The 15952-nt window shown below is 37.5% G+C and overlaps 1 long non-coding RNA gene across 1 annotated transcript in view; it reads right to left on the reverse strand.

Moving 5' to 3' along the window:
* Nucleotides 1–1382: 1382 nt before the first annotated feature.
* The window catches only part of LOC110308888, a 29153-nt gene continuing 14583 nt past the window's right edge, over nucleotides 1383–15952 (reverse strand). Inside the window, exons 3-4 of the long non-coding RNA XR_002379626.1 lie at nucleotides 7309–7703; nucleotides 1383–1641 (exon numbers count right to left, since the gene is read on the reverse strand). This is a non-coding gene — a long non-coding RNA (uncharacterized LOC110308888). The remainder of the gene's footprint in view (nucleotides 1642–7308; nucleotides 7704–15952) is intronic.

A 15952-nucleotide genomic window follows, 5' to 3' on the forward strand; every position in this document is an offset into this window, starting at 1 on the left:
TCTTGTGAATGGGCTGGTACAGTTATGCATATATGGCTTAGTGGGCTACTGGGAGGCAGTGGGGAATTGAGGAAGAAGGACTGAATTGAGAGGCCACTGGGGGCATTCTGTTGAAGAGAAGAATTTATTCTCAGCACCTTTCTGCTTCCTTTCTGTGGTGACATGAAACGTTTAATCTCATCATCTGTCCCCACAATGGTGTTCTACTTTACTGCAGGCCCCTCAATCATAGAGCCCTATATCTGGAACTGAGACTTGATACATGAGTCAAAGTTACATTATCTTCTTTAGGTTGATGTTTGAAGACTTTTTGCCATCGCAGTAAGAAGCTGGCTGACACACCTACCTGTTAGTCACTTCTAACCTCGTGAACTTCTGATTTTCTACAATGCCCTACAAATTAGATCATTTTACTGGGACTATTGGACCTCTGCCCTCTTGAATATGGTAAATATTAGCATGGTCTTATCAATATGTAAAGCCTTGTCACTCTAAAACAGAGCTTACAATATCATCATTGCACACGTTAGAACTGAAATATCCTTTTTCTTTACTAGCTGAACTTCCTCTTATGTTTGAAACGTAGATCATTTTTGTATAAAGAAAAATAAGTTTTCTCTTGGTACACAGACACAAATTCCTGCACGATGCTTGACATTTCGCCACTGCAGCTTTGTCCCCTTGGAATTTCATTGCTACCCCAGCTTCTGGAAGATGCGATGGACACGTGCATGTGAATGCTGTCTACAAACTCAGGGAGCTGGTACAATTCATAGGAAGAATAGATGCTGTGAGTTCTTTTCTAATAACTAGGGTGTTGCCTTTATAATGTTAGGTTACCTGCAGCTATTTGAAATATCCATCGTATAATCACACCCTACATAACGAAAGCATGGAAGCTCACAAAAGATATTTATGTTGTATTTAGATTCACTGTAGACTTGTAGAATAATATGTATTATTGTCCCTTTATAAAAGGGACAATAAACTTTTCACCTCACTTTGTCCATACTTCTGACCAACCACCAAAAGGAAGGACATAGAAAATAGTATTTTTTATATTTTTTTTCAGCTTTGAAAACATTTTTTTTAATGTAAATGTATACAGCCAGTTGATAACATTAGTTATAATGGAGAAACTAGACTAATGTAGATGATATTTGCTGGATAGATAGTACAGAGAGAAGAATAAGAATTAAAAAACTTAAATGCTAGCAGAACATACAGCATTATATCTAATTTTGAATGACTCTACCACTAGGGAGATTAAAGAGAATCCTGAATCCTTGAAGGACAATAACTTATAGGATACCTATGGCCAGGCCAACTAAATCCAAACTCCACCTTGGATTTATCAAATACAAACCTGAGGAATAAGAGATGATGTTATGAAGCAAGCAAAAGATTTATTCTTTAACTTTTACAAGACAGAATAAAGCAGAAAAGTAAACTTTTAGAAGACTTTTGATGAAATAAAATAGTCTCAGCTGATGTTTATCATTTACTCTTATCTTCTCATGGCTCTGGTGTATTCTCAAGCATCGTGGTTCTGTCTTATTTTCTACTATTAGGAAGACGTTCTGAGGGTCTTGGAAGAAGATGGAGTGAGGACAATAGTCTCTTCCTTAATTCCCCACGGATCTGAAAGAAAATGTGAGTTAGGATTCCAGAGAAAGCTGAGAGGTTTGGAGAGTCTGCAGTGCTTCAGAGGAATCTGCAGTCTGAGGAAAGTGTTGTAAAACATGGAAACAGTGAACATTAGATTGAAAAGGGAACCAGCAGAGGAACATATACTGTGAGCTTCCATGAACTCATGGAAGAAGTTGATTCCCCCAACAACTTGCTCTGAATATTTAAACCGAAGGGAAGAAGGACATTTCTAGGAAAGGCAGAAGAATGGAAGCATGAAGCAGTTGCTGGGGGTTGCCAATGTTGGCTCTCCAGTGTTAACATCTGGATTATTAGAACAGGAGGAAGCAGACCCTGAGAGAATTCAAGCCAGCAAGCAACTCAGACCAAAGGGAATAGGAAGAGAGAAAACTGCCAAACTGGGCCTGGCCACTCCTCTCCAACTATGAAGACCATGAGTTCCATGGAATTACAGAACTGCAAGAAAATCCCTGTGAATAGATGGATTGAGAAAACTATGGCCCGAAAGGACTCTTAGTAAACATACTCAGGCTAAGGCTCATCAAGTACTAACCAATAGACATCATGAGCATTGCTTTGAGAGGCAGAGATAGCCAAAATATATACATACATACCATACACACACACAGAGGTGGTGGCAGATTCACATGACAAACTCCAACAGCAAAACTGAAGATTAGAGAGCCTGGCCAACTTGCACATAGAGAAAGCAGTGTATGCGTTTGTGTGCGTGTCTGTGTGTGTGTGTTTGAAGAGAAGGATTTAGAACAGCTCTTCATTATGAAGGCTAAGAAACATTAACAGAGGCTTCACCCATGCTGATGCCCAGTCAGAGACTATACACATAAGCATCTTGATTGGTCTCCATGGAGACACCCATCTACTCTGGCATGTGGACTTCTGAGACACAGAGCAAAGGTCTAGATCAGTCAGTCTATAAGATATTTTAGTGAGGGGAATGATCCAGTATTTTGGCAGCGAGGAAGAAATACTGGCTGATGTTGTCCTTTCATATTTTATGTTAATGTGGGTTCTTTTATTTTTGTAATCTTTGTACATAAATATTCAAAATTATTTTCTTTTTTTTTTTTACTGTCCAGTGAGGTTTTGTGATCATTTTTCCTTCTTTTTTCTCCCACCAGTTTCATGCAGTGTCTGTCTATGGTTTTTGTAGTCTCTATTTCTCTTATCCACAAGCCATAAACTTCCCCCTTTGTTCCTACCTCCTTTTATCTGAAGTCCCATCCCCCATTTCCTTCATGTGAAGTGGAAACTTCAAGTTCTTTAGAAAGTTAGTTAGGCCAAATGATGATTTGCTGGGGCATACAGGTGAAAGGATGTCTTGCTAAAGCAAACACACGAAAGACTGTTTTCCTGAAGTAGATGCAGGTGAAAGAATGTTTGGATATAGCAGACAGGTGAAATAACTCTTGATGAAGGAGTATAATTATGACCTCACAGACAGTGCGAGACTAGCACTGAGCTTTGGTTTGCTCCACATGGCTGTCCTTCACTAAAGACATGCATGCATTTATTGGTTTGCTTTACATAGCATTGTTGAGCTCAACTTGAGAGAAAATCTCCCAAGAACTGCTCATGAGGTTCCTGTAACAGCTTGCCACTTCTGCGGCCCACCTCAGTCCAGTTGGCGAGCATGGAAGTTTCTTCAGGATCACACTATGGCTTCTAGATGTCTGCTTGCTGAAAGGGCTGGTCTGCAGCTGTGTTTGGTGTTTGCTATGGGACTGAATTGCTGCCCCAAAACATCGAACTCACCCCCAAAGAAATATTGCTGAACAGGTCCACTTCCCCTGTATCCTAATAACTTTCCTCTTCCACTACCTCTGCTGGGTGATGGGCTAGAGGAGAAATTGAACCCTTACTAAAAGTTGCAAAAAATGTATGCCTACATTTGTGTTTTACTTTCTCACTGTTCCTGTAGCTTTAATAATCTTGGCTCTCCACGTACCCCAGAGTCCCAAGTTTTCATCTCTCTTTACCTTCCTGTTCTCTGGTTTTGCTTCATGGCCCTCCATTCCTTCCCAGTGACTCATATCTTTCTGCACAATATTTTGATTTTATTCCATTCACCATTTACAGTGTTACTGGCTTTTAAATGATGATTTGTCTGGGATATATATATATATATATATATATATATCCATCAGTTTTGGTTGCATCCTCAGTTTGCATTGCTCTCTCAGCCTGAACATAGAGATTGATCCTATTGTGTCTAAAAGATTCTATTCTTCTATTCCACGGACCCTTCTCCTAATTCTGTGTTTACAGACATATACAAATTGCTACAGATTCTTAAACCTGAAATTCTTATTCCATTCATATTATCTCAGTTCCCTGCATAAGGTATATGAAGGAAGAATATGACAGAGAAGTATTGAAAATATGCATCATTAAAATTATAGAAATAACAACTATTAAGTCACATAAAAAGTAAGTAGACAGCTTCATCAATAAAATGGATCAAGTAGAAGATGGAATCAAAATGGAAGATAGACTATCAGATCTTGAAGACAAGATAAATGAATGAGAACATTCAGACAACAATAAATATGAAATAAGACAGTACAAACATATCATGCAAGATATATGGGGCATCATTAAAAAACAAATTTATGAATCTAGGGAGATGGCTTGATATTAACACAAAAGCATATATACATATATATATATATATGATATATGTATATATATATATGGCATATATATGATATATGCCAGGTGGATGGAATAGAAGACCCAGAAGTAAACCACACAAGCTATAGCCACCTGATTTTTTTCTTTGACAATTATGCCCAAAACATATATTGAGTAAAACTCCCCTTAACAAAAAATGCTTAAATCTGGTATCTACCTCTAGAAGAATGACACTGAGTTCTTATCTCAATCTGAACCAATATCAATTTAGAATGGATTAAAACCTGACATGGTGACACATGGATTTAATTTGAGCACTCAGTAGGCAAAGGCAGGGGAATCTCTGTCTTCAAGTTCAAGGCTAGTCTGGTCTATATAGTGAGTTCAAGGATTACATAGAAACCTAAACTCAAAAGCAAACAAAGAATAAATGGATGGAAGATTTTGATAGAAGACATAAAATTCTGAATGTATTAAGGAAAGCCACATGAAAACATTTCAAAATCCACACATCAACGATATTCTGAAAATTATTCCAGTAACTCAGGAAGTAAAACCAAACAGGATTCACATAAACTAAAAATCTTACTTACCAAAAGAAATTCAGTAAAGAGAAGACACGCAGAAGGGGAAAACAAATCTCCCGCAATTGTACACCACACAGGAGGTTAGTATATAGAATATATAAAGAACTAGTCTGAACCTGCCAGTCAATTAATGGGCCAAAGAAATTAACAGTTCTCAAAAGATGAAGTTCAAAGTCTCAATGGTATGCGTAATAGGCTTTGAAAAGAAGCTGAGGCTGCTACGGAATTAACGAATGATGTGTTTGCATATCTCACACGGAATGACAAATGATAAAAATAAGGTTTTACCTCCATAAAAATAAGTTTTTTTTAAAAAAACAAAAACAAAAACCTAAGTGTATTTCTTAAGTGAAAACCCAGAAAAATTCATTGTGCAGGAAAACTTCTGAATATTGCCTCATTGTTAGCAGATATAAATATATAAATATAAAGATATAAAGATATAAATATATAAAATATTACCGAATAATGTATGGGGTATAAATTACTTCTATTCTGAATACAAAACTCATCTCCATCATACGTTTGTAAGCTAGTGCTGTGCTTATCAAATCAAGATAGAGATGAAAGTCATGCAGGCAGTCTGAGAAGAAAGGTTAAGTCTCATGCTTACATGCACTGCAATGTTGCATTGTTAATAGAAACATTTATGGGGCAGATTTTGGAAAGGATATAAAGTCAAATAAATTTTATCCAAGACTAAATGTGGTTAGGAAATATAACTTTAATAAACATTTAAGTCAAAGCAATTCATAATTGCTAGTCAATGATGTCTTTCCTTAAAAAAAAAAAAGTACTCTAACTTATGGTTCCATGTGTGCAGTCCATTTGGTTGTTCTCCAGTTATTTGAAAGTTCTCAGGACAATGGGGAGTGCATTTAAACACATGTTCTGCTGCTAGTCTTTTGGGAAAACAACTCCAGCAAATTACCTTGTGGTCACGAGGACCAGAGTCATCTTAAACAGCACTCCCGAGCAGATACATGACAAAGGCAAGAAACCAAAAGCCCGTGGCCTCTGCATCCAGCAAATATACAGGAAATGAATAGTCCAGGACACGTGGGAGAATATTCCACTGTAATTCTTAGACTAAGTCAAGAAATACTGCACAGGACACAAGGCATGCTGGTCGCTTAAAACTGGTCTAATCACCGATGTTGCAGTATGTTGTTTCTGTAAGTAATGATGTCCTAGTAAGTCATTAAAAACAAGGGACGCCAACTTTTTACACATTTTTGAGCTGTCATTCAAATGTCAGACTTCCTAAAATCATGTACGATAAAGCAAACAATACACACTTTGTTTTTTGTTTTTTGTTTTTTTTTCCAAACTTAAATGATAGAAACTTAATTGAAAAATTGCTACTTTCTGTACAAGGCTACTTCTTAAAGATTTCTTGGGGAACATTTCTTTGACTGTTCCTAGATTTCAAACTTCGTTTGTGTCATCGTTTGCTGATGAATGTTTTAACTACAACCCTGTGCTCATCTATGTCCTGAAAAGGACCCTTTCTCACACTGGTTTTTCTTATATTCTCACAAATTGAATTTTTCAAATTGATTTTTTTCCATATACTTCTATTCTAAAAAAAAAAAAAAGAAAATCTTGGTGAGGAAATGTATGACCCCAAACGATATTATAATAAGTGCAATTTTATAATAAGAGCAGGCAGTTATAGTTCATTTACAAAATCACAAAACGCACATGATTCTTTGTAATTTCTGATAGTCTTAAGAAGCGGCTCTGCTTCAGTCCTTTTGCTTCTGACTTTTTACTCTGTAAGTAATAAAGCATTTGTCCTGCAGCAGGGAGAATATTCAGTACTGGGACCTTTCCCAGGCTCTAAAATGTGTGCTGCCTGTCATTAACAGCATTTCAGACAACAACTGCCAGCAACTGCAAACATCCGGCCTTTGGTGGCCTTTGGTGGCCTTTGGTACAAAGGGAGAACTCATAGGAACGTGATGCGTAGAATGACTGACTATAACAATTTCATTCTATGAATAAATAATAGAGAACTTTAGGGCAGGTGGGGAACTGACTCTACAGCTCTATGTACTACTCTATCTTAATTTTTCATCTTCCTACAGAATATTTCAGGGGTCTTTAAAATAAAGTCTAAAGAAATGTCATCGGTTTTTATTTCAAAATGGTTTGTCTGGTCATTTTTATTTTAACCCTATAGGTCTTTTCTATACAGCATCGTTTCTGACTTTCTATCTTTATACGATTTCTGTGTGTGAGAATGTCTGTGTCTCTGTCTTTATCTGTTTTTTTGTGGGAGAAGATGGGGGAAGGAAAACCACATCAAGATATATTGCATACAAAAATCTATCTCAATAAAAATAAATGTAAAAGCTAAAAGAGGAAAAATGGTTTTCCATGGAAATTAACTGTGAAAATAAAATAAACTTACTATCCTATTTCAATTTCATTTTTGCCTGACTTTTTCAAAACTTGGGCTTGTGTTTGTTGCTAAATAATTGTAGAAGATCTTCTCTCAACACACATAACATGCTGTTCAACAAATTACCTGGTAGCAGGTCTTGCCAGAGGAGTGAGATTTAGGAATTTGTTGCTTCTCTTGGGTCAGAGGGCAGCTGAGCCAGAGCTTCAAGGACACCAGGTGATTTAATGAAGAGGATAGATGTGTTCTTTGCAACTGTGATGTAAAATGTGCTCGTAGTGGTAGTCACTTCATTGCTCTTCCATTTCCTGATAGACTTCGAACTCTTCTCATCAGGAGTGATTTCACTACCATCCTTACTACTTACTGTTACATTCATGATGTCATCTAGTTGATAGAAATTCCTTAAAAAAGCAAGCACACATAACAAGCAATGTGTTACAACGGTGCTAACTATAATATAAATTATATGATATAATAATAATAGTAATAAAAATTTATAATATAAATTATATTTTAAAGTTACAGGTTATAGCCACAGTCCATAAAGTAGAAACAATTCCATTTTGGGGGGCATAAAAAACTTCAAAATCAAAATGTACCTACATTTATTTTATATGACAGAATGGTCTACATTAAGTTAGGAAATTAAATTACATGAAATTAAATAATATATTTGAACATTAATGATTATGTAATAAAGTGGGTAAAATTTATTTGTTTTCTTGTTAAACATGGCAATTATAATTAAAATAAATACTTTATGTTAAATAATTATTTATTCAAAATCAATAAATGTTTGAATTTATCATATGGTTCAATAGAAATATTTTTTCTAGTGAATTATAGCATTAAATAACAATCTAAATGATTCAGCAATATCCTCAAACCTAGAAATCCCTTGGTGTATGTAAAGCAAATACAGATATTTTTAAAAAATCGTCTTCAAAGTCATATTTTGTGGGTACTTACTAAATTGTAAGAGGGAAGCTACAGTTCCCTTAAGGTGTTTGCTGTTACTTCAATCCAGCTTGTGAAGTGTACTAAGGCAGAGTTTGTGCTATTTGGCATCAACTATTTTGTTCTTTTGATAAGTACCTAAACAGGATGTCCTTGCAAATTAAATGAGAAATAGCTCTGGCAGGTTTCCTCCCTCAGGAATAACATTAAGTCTGGCAGAGGGCTTCAGCGGAAGCTCACAGGAATGTACTGTAGCCAGGACTAGAGGACATTCCAGCAGATATGGAGGAGGTTAATTCATGAAGGCCAATCTCACTTCCTTCTGCAATGAATGCTTTAATGGCCTCAAGCCGAAGAGACCTAATTTATTTTATCCAAGCTGTTTCAATCGATCCTCAATAATATCATAAATATTTAAATATAACTAGTGTAATAAAATATAATTTCTTATCACAGAAATTTATTTGTAGATATTGAAGAAGGGGAAAAAGCCATATTTTCTAAATTCTACATTCCTAAACACTGTTTAAACACTGCACATAATTTGAATTCCTTATCTTTTTTCTTTTATTGTATCTTACTTAGACATACAAAGTTATGATGATAGAGTAGATGATGCAGTAGATATTTCTTTATACTCCATGATTGAGTGTTAGTAGCCTTATGCAAATGTAAGCACTCTGCAATAATGAAAGAGCAATAATTTGAAATGAATTAATGTAAAAGTTTAAAATTAATATTAAACCAATTAAATAGATATTAATTGGAAATTAGAAAATAAAATTCATATTTTGTTATGTTTTAAAAGTATTCATTCTTCTAAATATAGTTATTATATTTAGAAGAATTTAACATCTAGAATTTGTTCGGGCTTATACAATCCAAATTATATTACACAATTTTATTTCAATCTCTTAAATCTTCTGCTTATTGCTGTCCTGATAACGCACAGACATAGCCCTGCACCTGTTCAACTCAAGTGTCCATAGAGACTCAATTATCCTCATGACAGTGACCATACAGACACAGTCTGTGCTCTCAACTGTTCTCACAGTTTCTTCTCTGTACATCTCTTATTTCCCATATGATTTCAGTTTCTGAGGACCACTTTTGTTCTCTCTCTTTGTCTTTGTGTCTGTCTTTCTGCCTGTCTTTCTCTGTCTCTGTCTCTCTGTCTCTGTCCCCCACCCCCATTCGTGTGTGTGTGTGTGTGTGTGTGTGTGTGTGCGCACGACAGAGCCATAGCAACAAGAACAGCATAGCAGCAACACAAGGCAGACACAGATCAATAGAACAGAACGGAGGGTTCAGAAGAAACCTACATAGGTGCAGCACCTGAATTCTTTCAACATGTTAAAAACACACGGGAAAAAAGACCTTGCCTTCAACAAATGGTGCTCGATAATAACTATATTTAGAAGAATGAATACTTTTAAATACAAAATATAAAAGTATACACTATACAAATGTATAGAATGTGTTTAACCCATAAGCCACAAAGTTGTGGGACTTTTAGAAGAAAATATAGGGACATTTCTTTAGGATACTCCATTAGCTCAAGAAATAAAACCTCAGTGGGGCAGTGGTGGTGCACACCTTTAATCCCAGCACTTGGGAGGCAGAGGCAGGCAGATTTCTGAGTTTGAGGCCATCCTGGTCTTCAGATTGAGTTCCAGGACAGCCAAGGCTATATTGAAAAACCTGTCTCAAAAAACAAACAAACAAAAGACAAACAAACAAAAAAAGAAAACCTCAAATTTACAAATAGAAATACTTGAATTTAACAGAAGAAATTCTGAACAGCAAGGAAAACAATCAGCTCAGCAAATATGACAGCTACACATCTCACAGAGAAATAATATACAAAATAAAGAACTAAAGCACATAATAGCAGAAAACCATGCAATAAGAAGTGATTAATGAATTAATCAGAGTTCTCAAAAGAAATTATATAAATGGTCAATAAGCATCTGGAAAAAATGTTCAACAACATCCATGGCCATCAGGGAAATACAAATTAAAACTTCACAGGTGTTATCTCATCTCAATCAGAAAGGTTATTATAATAAAACAAGCAACAACGCATGTTGGGAACAATGGGGGTGGAGGCAGTTGTAAATTTCTTGTTGGTACAAATGTTGGTTTGGATATAAATTAGTTCAGTCACTAAGGAAATCTTTATTATAGGCCCTTAAAAAACAAAACAAAACAAAACAAAACAAAACAAAACAAAACAAAACAATCCTCACATTGAGCTAATGTATGACCTAGCTATACCTCACCTAAGAATGTGCCTGGGGGGACTCTGTTTACAAACAACAAACATACTTGTACATCCCTGTTTATTGCAGTAAATTCACAATAGCCAGCCTTTGCCAAGGTGTCTATCAGTAGAAAAATAAAGAAAGTGTAGCTTTCAGGGGTGGTGATGTGGTGGGGATCTCTAGGACCTGCCAGAGACCTGTGAGGGGGAAGCTCCCAGGATTCAATGCCAGTGACCTTAGCTGAGACACATAGGAGTGGGGGTATGGATCATGAAGACACCACTTCCTGTACTCAGGCAGGATCCCCAGTGGAAGAATAAGGATACCAACCCACCCACAGAACTTTCAACTCAAAATTTGTCCTGTCTAAAAGAAATTCAGGGACAAAGATGGAGAAAAGACCAAGGGAATGTCCAACTAATAAATAGCCCAACTTGAGACCCATCCCATAGGCAAGCACCAATTCTTGACACTATTAGTGATACTCTGTAAAGGTGGCAGTCAGGAACCTAGGGGAGCTGCCCTCTGAGAGGTTCCACCCAGCAGCTGATAATTCCCTTGTTAAGCTTCTCCCAACACTCACGTTCACTATTACACACCCTCCCTTTCTTGTTTTCATGAATTCTATAGCTATTAATGCTACTTTGCTGTTTGTTCAAACAAAAATTAAATGGATCTCTTGTTCCATTTTGTAACCTTAAAATAGTATTTTCCTGTTCAAAGTTTCCAGATGACACTCTGCAGTCTGTTTGTGCTAATATAGTTTTTCTCATGGTGTTTATATTTTCTGTTTTAAAAGTCTCTGAAACAAGGGAAAACAAGGCTTGAAGACGAGTATTAGATTATTTTCCTGTCTTTCAGAAGACCGTTTGTGTTTATTTTTAAAATCCCAATGACTGAACACATCAGCTGACATAAAATACAGCCTTGGCAAACTTACCGCTTAAACATCGAATTGGTTAATTACTACAAAGGGGGTATATATAGACTCTGTAAAACGTGGCTATCCTTCAGAATGAGCAGTGCACAAAGGAAAGAAAAGGAACAATAAAAAGTAAACACTGGTTAACAGACTGAAAGGCCTCAGGTCCATTCTATCATCGCCCTTTCTCCAAGGCATACAGATGTTTGCCTCCCTCAGGGAGGAAAAAGGAGAAAGATGAAAGTGTCAGCGCTCCCAGAACAATGGGAGAAGAGTCACTGTTAGCAAAGAGGTTCAGAGGAGTGCCACTTTATCCTTGTATCCTCGCACAGGAAGGAGAAGGCTGGCTCAGAAACAATCAATATTCTGCTATTTTCAATAAGATTAGAGCAAAGTAGGAAGATTGCATATTATACAATTCCTAAGAGAACTATACTTCTTAAAAATAGTAATTATGTAGACCTATTTTCCAAACTAGAGTTCTGCAAGTTTGTAGAATTTTTTTATTTTTTAGTTAGACTAGACGATTTTTTTAGACTAGAAAATATGCAGATCCGAGTCCTGTGACAATTGGTGCACACGTATGACAAAGGATTCTCCCTATGTTACCCATGTCCTTTCCTTCTTCATACCCTTCCTTAAACTTTCTTTACATCTCCATTTCTTTCTGCTTTTATTGTTTGCACTCTGTCCTTTGGTGTGGCTTGTCCTCTCATTTTGTCCATCTTTCTGGATTTCGTTTTACGACTCTCTTTCTAACGATCAGTGGTGTTCTTTCCAAGGTCATGGCTTGCAGCATCTGGTGCTCTGGATGAGAGTAGAATCAGCAAGAATTATATCTGTGGGGAGGAAGAGTAGGAATTCCCTGGGCCCTGTGAAGGAGCAGACACTCCTTCCATCTGGATATGAACCACATCCCCAGAGTCCAGTCCCTGGGAAAGAGAGCTGTGGGGTAGATTCCTCACAGTCCATCATCTGTTTCTTTGGGACCAGTCTCTCTCACATCTGGGTGATGAATAGATTTTCCAATTACAACTGGGTAAGACATGGACTCAGTTACATATTACTTTCAGGAGCAGACGTGGAGTGAGGATGTTGGCAGCTGGGAAAGCAGAAACATGAATGCTGGGACTTGCTGCTCTGCTCTGCTCTGCTGTGCTTTAAAAGAAAAATAGCGATGTTGAAATAAAACTTGTTTCAGATTTTCCAGAGAATTTTAACTCAGTATTTACTGCACTTAATATGTTGCTGACATTCAAATGTATTATATCACAACAGGAGGCCAAACTTCAAGATTAGTTATTGTCTCAGAAAACTTTAAACGTAAACACTTTGTGTTGCCTCTACTGCACGTGTTTGACTGCTGGGATTTTCAAGCTCTCTCCCATCCCTGTCTACTCCCTTTTAGTACAATGCACATGAAGATGGTCCTGGGAATGGCATTTCTCTTTTTAAATCACCAGACTTACTTTAACTTCGTCAATGGATTTGACTATTTTGAAGGGAATTATGTTTAAGTTGTAACATAGTATATATTTATGAGGTCAAATAGGAAAATTTGCTATTAGCAAATTTGCTATAGCAAAATAGGCTATTAGTCAAAATGTCTGCTCTTTTGGCAAATTAATTGGCAGAGTTACAGCACCTCAAAACCTTCAGTGACCAATTGTTTTTAAGTCAGTAGTGGGACTTTTTTAAAAAATTGAGAACATTTTCACATCCAAGAAAGACTATGGTAATGTAGTAGCAATGTTGAAGCTTGCCTGAACCTTTGGGACTGGAAAACACAAAAGATTTCTCTCATCTCACGCCCTCTGTCCCCGCCAGGTGTGGCATCCTCTGACATTGTGACACAATGTTATCACCTACATAGTTCCACTCCCTCAAGAGTTAGGAAGAAAGTAAGGAACAAAAGAACAGGAACAGGGAATGGGCTTGATCAAAATACACTGTGTGTGCATATGAAATACCCACACAATTAAAAAGTTTATGTTTCATGTAAGTTTATGGTTTTATGTTGCGCCGTAGCCATAGTTCATAGCTTCCTGGGCCCATGCAGCCCATGCATATAAGGATGGACAGTCACAAAATCCACCCTGCCTTCTGACACTGTGAGGTGAGTTTCCATTCACCCTTCCCAAGTGACCAAGAATTCTCCATTCTTTTCCCTGAGCCTCTTTATTTTATGAAATCCCGATTTTCCATTCTCCTAATCGAGCATTTTCTCCCTTAGGAACAGTCTCCTTGTCATCTGTGACCTGAATAAAGCTGTCTCAACAGTATGGTATGTTGTAGTTCCCCAGTGCTAAATTCATGTCACCTCCTGAGGAGACTGTCACTTATAAAGGGAAAGTGAACCCATGCAGAGTTCTACCTTCCTGAACCTGAAATTTGAGCATGGAGTGAGTAAATGCTCTAAAAGTGGTGAATATTTTTAATATGTTTGCATATGTACATATTTGTACACATATGCATATATATATACACATACACATGTACACATATAGAAACTGTACGCAATTATACACTACAAAACGTATCCTCAGATTTTCTGCTTGTGATGGGCTTCTCCTCCTTCAATGATAAGTGTGTCAAGAGGAGACAGTGATGGGAACACTTGGTAGATTTCCTCCTTACTAACAACAGAGTGGAGAGAACTGAGCCGCACTACAAGACCTCCTATCCCCAGATTTCTATAGTTCTCACCTCCTTTATGTTGATATCATGAAGATTCAGATGATGAACTGGCATTAAATGTCACAGTGGGGATGACTGTTATTACATAAATCATAATTTTATTAAGCTCCAAAACCTATCATTTCAGTCTGAAGTCCGTGGTGCTAATGGCAGGCGGTAGCAACCAGGCTTTATCATAGTGCTATAATTCTAAAAGCCTCTTTTACAGTACTGTGTAGCCTCCCCCAGCCTTAAGCAGTCTGGCTCAGAACTGTTCCACCACTGTGAACTAGACCACCTAGGGTGGACTGGAGTCTTCTGACCTAGATAGGTCTATTGTTCTGCCACCTCTGCGCTCTTCTCTAAGACTCCTACCCACTGAGAGACTGAACCTGTCATCCTGAGACATTCCTGACAAAGTGCTGACAGCCTGGCAACAAAGCATCAAGAGCCTTCATAAGCTCAGACTCTTAGTAAACTCTGGGCCTTGAGCAATATCTTGTCTTAGAGCTGGGTGGTGGTGGCTTACGCCTTTAATCCCAGCACTCTGGAGGCAGAGGCAGGCAGATTTCTGAGTTCGAGGCCAGGCTGGTCTACAAAGTGAGTTCCAGGACAGCCAGGGCTACACAGAGAAACCCTGTCTCAAAAAACAAAAAAGACAACGAAAACAAACAAACAAACAAACAAACAAACAGACAGACAAAAACCAATATCTTGTCTTGGTCTCCTGTTTTCTCCCACCATTTCCTCCCATATAGCTCCAGCCTCCTCTTCAGGAACCCAGTTCGTGTAGCTGCGGGCAGCTACAGTACTGCACTATGAAGCATAGACAAACCTACTCTAGTAAATGAATAATTGAGAATATGCTACTATAGAACATTTCCCAGTATATTCTTTCCTAAAGATAAATTTGCTTTTTAATCAAAACTTTCCTTTGGTCAGAGCTATGTAATAGTGATTTGTCAATAAATAAATAAATAAATACCAAAAAAAGGCACAGATCCAGTGGATCTAGGCAGTAATAAGACACACCTCACCATATGCTTACTTCAGCAACACATATATTTAAGGTATATAATTCATCAAATAAGCAGATGATTTTACCTATTATTTTTTTATATTTTTATTAGGTATTTTCTTCATTTACATTTCCAATGCTATCCCAAAAGTCCCACATAACCTCCCCACCAATCCCCTACCCACCCACTCTCACTTCTTGGCCTGGTATTCCCCTGTACTGAGGCATATAAAGTTTTCTAAACCAATGGGCCACTCTTTCCAATGATGGCAGAGTAGGCCATCTTCTGATACATATGCAGCTAGAGGCACAGGTCTGGGGAGTACTGGTTAGTTCATATTGTTGATCCACCTATAGGGTTGCACACCCCTTTAGCTCCTTGGGTACTTTCTCTAGCTCCTACATTGGGAGGCCTGTGGTCCATCCAAGAGCTGACTGTGAGCATCCATTTCTCTGTTTGCTAGGCCTCGGCATAACCTCACAAGAGACAGCTATATCTGGGTCCTTTCAGCAAAATCTTGCTAGTGTATGCAATAGTGTCAGTGTTTCAGGGTGATTATGGGATGGATTCCCAGGTATGGCAGTCTCTAGATGGTTCATCCTTTCGTCTCAGCTCCAAACATTGTCTCTGTAACTCCTTCCATGGGTGTTTTGTTCCCAATTCTAAGAAGGGGCAAGTGCCCACACTTTGGTCTGCATTCTGCTTGAGTTTCATGTGTTTTGCAAATTGTATCTTCTGTCTTGGATATTCTAAGTTTCTGGGATAATCTCCACTTATCAGTGAGTACATATCATGTGAGTTCTTTTGTGATT

This window comes from Mus caroli, chromosome 14 (assembly GCF_900094665.2).
Source record: "Mus caroli chromosome 14, CAROLI_EIJ_v1.1, whole genome shotgun sequence".
Lineage (NCBI taxonomy): Eukaryota > Metazoa > Chordata > Mammalia > Rodentia > Muridae > Mus > Mus caroli.